Source organism: Engraulis encrasicolus, unplaced genomic scaffold, assembly GCF_034702125.1.
Source record: "Engraulis encrasicolus isolate BLACKSEA-1 unplaced genomic scaffold, IST_EnEncr_1.0 scaffold_36_np1212, whole genome shotgun sequence".
NCBI lineage: Eukaryota > Metazoa > Chordata > Actinopteri > Clupeiformes > Engraulidae > Engraulis > Engraulis encrasicolus.
Window position 1 is genome coordinate 829940 of NW_026945665.1, and position 4431 is coordinate 834370.

Sequence of the window (4431 nt, forward strand, 5' to 3'; positions counted from 1 at the left end):
TTTTGTTTCCTGCCGGTCCTTAGTCTTGGGGAGGCCAATCCAATTTCCTCGTCTGTCACAGCTGTGCCGTTCTCCAGGAAAGTCAGAAAAGTTTCGAATCTGACAGTTGTTCGCGAGCTTAGTCCTAGCGGAAACTCCACCCTCTTTGACTCAATATGGTCCAGCTGCGTCTTGTCCAGCTAATACCGCTACGCCCATTCCTCCTTACTAGACCGCCCTCACAGTAACGCCCCTTTGGCTGTTCAAGTTTCTGTGACATGCTGCCGAATGACAACACAAGCGCCGCACAGGACTTTTTAAAACGACTGAATGGATTTCGCTGCAGCGATCACTCAACTGTCGGTAAGATTTCAATATAAATGCATGAATATACATAACGGTTACTTTACGAGTTGACTTTCAGTCGGAGGGCGAACATTTACCTCGGCCCACCAACTAGCGGTTTTGGCTAATGTTATTTAGCTTCAAGGCAAGCTAACAGGCCGCCCTTCCTAAGTTTCAGATGTTGTGTGTATATTTGTCATAATGACTTGATGTAGTAGTGCTAAAAATAAACCTTTATATGTTCTCTTAGTGAACTTCTCAAAATATATGGGCTATAATGTATAATGTACTTGGGATGGGTTTATCGTTACCCATTGTTTCTGATGGGGCGTTAATTGGTGTGGCACCCCGGAAATCTTCCTCACTTCTGGCAAGGGGTAAGCTGTGTTATTTTTTCCTCCGTGTCACAAACTATTTAATGATGTTTCTGTACTTTAATTTCTCTGTTATTTTATTGATCTTTGATGGGAGCATATTCTGTTACGTTTGTGTTGATATTTTCGTTGCAATTTTCGCTCAAAGTATGTAAATTAGCGCTATTAATGTCCGCGATCGTTATGAAGTTAACAGGTGCTAACGAGCCTATTGTGTCGCAGGAATGCCGTTTGCTTCGCCCCCTTGCAGTGTGCCTCATTGTGTCCGCCCTGTCTGTTGTTTCAGATTGGGAAGTAAATAAATGCTACTGGATCGAGACCCCTCATCTCTCCTGCCTCTTCAATCATCCAAAGACTGTTAAGTTTGTTATTTTAATGTAATGGTCGGTTCATGTCCGTTACATTGACTTGACTTGTCATTGGGTCTGATTTTAAATGTGCCATATAGTTCAATGTGGGAGCAGGTTCACACACTAAATAAGACACTAAGGTCAAGCACAATCAGATTTTTTTTTTTTTTTTTAAACAATTCTCAGAGCAGAGTAGAGCAGACGTTTCAGGTTACTGCCATCAGAGAGTAGTGACTTGACCTTAGTGTCTTAAGTGTGCTCCCACATTGAACTCTACTTTTTGGGTCCATGCACCTACTTATTTCTAAACATCTAAGCGCAATTATACCCCTGCCTCCTGATGTGCCATATAACCTGTATCTCTCCAATTGTGTGTGTGTGTGTGTGTGTGTGTGTGTGTGAGAGAGAGAGAGAATGTGTGCACGCAGATATAAGAAGTTGGGGTTGATGATCCACATGATGGTGATGGACCAGGACAGCTCTGGACCTCCTGACTGGCAGCTCCATCCTCAACCTCTTCCTGCCCTTCACACATGTGCAGGTAAGGCCAATTTTTAAAAACTCACTGCATTGTCTGTGGCAAACGTAGGAGAAAAGGAGTGTGCGAGTGAGTAAGTGAGAACCCGGTCATTATACATGTGACCCTTAAAGGGCGTGTGTGTCTCCTAGAACCAAGACAGTGGCAGTGTGTGTCTGTCTGTCTTTGGTTAAGGATATCTTTAAGATATTACCTTGTTGTGGTAACATAATTTTGCTATTTCTGACAGGCAGAGAGGCAGTTTTCTGAAGGATGGTTGATGTCAGTACCAACATGTTGTGATGGAGGCTTCCACCTGAGCTGAACACAGAAACTTGCACACAGTGGTGAGTAAAACACTGAATCTAAAGACAAGCTGGGCTACTTCACAGTGACTAGACCCAGAGATGACTGGAGCACTCAGCAACTTTTTTAAAGGTTTTTTTTTTTGGTGCACAAAATGACTGACGTTTCGGCACACGGCGCACCGGCGCACTCTGAGGAAGGCGCAGGTGCGCCGAAACGTCAGTCATTTTGTGCACCAAAATAAAAAACCTCTAAAAAAAGTTGCTGAGTGCTCCAGTCATCTCTGGGTCTAGTCACTGTGAAGTAGCCCAGCTTGTCTTTATACTGCTGTCCTCGACGGTGAGCACCACCAAGGCTGAAGCGCAGACATCCCCTCTTCGAAAACACTGAATCTGTTTTGTTCTGCACTAGAACTATACATATTTCAAACAGTAATTCCTTTCTGTGCTGTGTTCGTTTATTGCAATATGTATAGAGGATAACACAAAACACTGGCACTGTAGTGATCCCTGCACAGGCCAGAAGCTGTGTATCTTCAGCCTGGTGTTCTGCATTAAAATGATGGGTGTGTTTTTTTTTTTATGTAGTGTATTCTATGTATCCCTCTCGTGTGTGTGTGTATGTCTGTGTGCATGCGTGCAGATGGAAGCAGTCGTTCCTGTTCAGCATTGATATGCCGGTAATGGGTTTGATGAGCCACAGCATGGTGATGGGCAATCAGCATCAGGACCAGGGCCGCTCACAAGGAGAACCTCCTGCCCTGCCTCTTCATCCTCAACCTCCAATCTTCCTGCTCTTCACACATGTGCAGGTGAGGACAACCTCTAAAATGCACACTTGACTTGAGGCAAAGGGGGAGAGATTAGGCGTGCATGCATGCACGCGCACCAAACTTTAAGACAGTAGCAGTGTGTGTGGGGGCATGTGCACAAGCATATGCACGTGCTCATGTCATGTCCTTCTGTAGGTAGATAAGGGGTGGTTGTTTTTGTCTTAATAGTCATTCATAACATTAACATGCCTTTTTTTTGACAGGCACGGAGCCAGCTTTCAGAGGGAGGGCTGATGACACCAGCAACTTCGGATCTGAACCTGATCAACCCAGCACCAACCACTGTGCCGCTCCTCCTCTGCCAACTGCACCACATGGCTCCACCATCTCAAAAAGGCACAGACACTACTCCACTTCCTGCGAAGGATGAGAGAAGAGCCGACCTCCCCACATCGGCACTCACCACCTTCTACAGGGGTGTCATTGAGAGCACCCTGGCCAGCAGCCTCTCTGTCTGGCATGGCAGCCGTCAAGAGTGGTGAGGACAGCAGAAAAGCTCATAAGATCACCCCTACCAGCCATTCCGGATCTGTACACTTCACACTGTTCCAAGAGGGCAATGAACATCATAAAGACACAACTCATCCAGCACACAGACCGCCCTCCCTACTACCATCAGGGAAGCGCTAGCCCACCATGCGGTGCTGCAAAAGCACACTGGGAAACGGCTTCTTTCCACAAGCCATCAGACTCCTCAACGCACTGAAGAAAACCACATGAATAACCAAGGACACGAGAGAATATTCCATGAACACTTCTTTCACCATGCCACTTACATTTTACTCATTGCACCTTGTATACAGCATCTTCACATCACCTGTATGAACTCCTCCTGCCATGTGTGTGTGTGTGTGTGTCCACTGTGTTTGTGTATTTATTGTCCATCAGTATGTTAATTGCACACTGTTTGGGTGTGAGTGTATTTATAGTATGTATCAGTCTGTATTTAATGTCAATGCCTTATTTTTAGTTATTAGTTAAATGCACATTGGAGACTGGTCAAACACAATTTCAAACTTTGTGTTAACCCTCATAGATTTTTTTTTGTCAAAAAATGGAGTCTAATCTACTGTAAGGCTATCAACAGACCACACAGTTGAGTGCTGTTTTATGCACTCTGAATATGAGGAGAGGAAGAGGTGACCGTTCACACTTCATAGTGTAAAAGTAAACGGAAATACATTTTCACATTTCATTCCTGTCTCGTTCGTTCACTTCTTTCAGCAATGTATGTGGCCTACATGCAGGGAAGCTGACAGGGGGGACAAAGGGGTCCGTTGACCTGGGCCCAGTGAGACGAGGGGTCCAGGAATGGGTCCTCATTACATTGTATGTAGTCTATGTATTGAGTGGGGGGCCCTTTCAGATGACTTTGTCCTGGGCACAGCCAAAGCTGTCAGCGGCCCTGATTATGTACGCACAAACACTGGTTATGATGGTAGGAAAAATGTTCTGTTTTCTGATGGCCTTTGAATTCAGACAGGCCAATCTGGAACCTCTCCTGGATAAAGAGGTAAGCTTCAATAGTGTGGTCACTCCTAAATCATAGACAGACATGGAGTATGGTAGGCCTATGGTAATGAAGAAATCGTTTTTCTCCAATAGAACAAAAATGGCCTATTGCCATTTCAAATACTATTTCATATATTTTTTCATTAATATCTGCTCTTTCCAAGCTGACCACATTGCCACATAGGCCTAAATGTGGTGAGGTGACACGCATTACTT

General features: G+C 44.8%; 1 long non-coding RNA gene across 2 annotated transcripts; it reads left to right on the plus strand.

Annotated features, from left to right (window-relative positions):
• Positions 1–235: 235 nt before the first annotated feature.
• Positions 236–3898, plus strand: LOC134443766 (uncharacterized). Of its 2 annotated transcripts, none has more exons than XR_010033735.1 (5): positions 236–342; positions 985–1589; positions 1816–1912; positions 2514–2682; positions 2907–3898. It is a non-coding gene; the product is annotated as an uncharacterized LOC134443766 (long non-coding RNA). The 2 variants fall into 2 exon arrangements; XR_010033736.1 differs by lacking the exon at positions 236–342 and adding an exon at positions 359–701.
• The last annotated feature ends 533 nt before the right edge of the window (positions 3899–4431 follow it).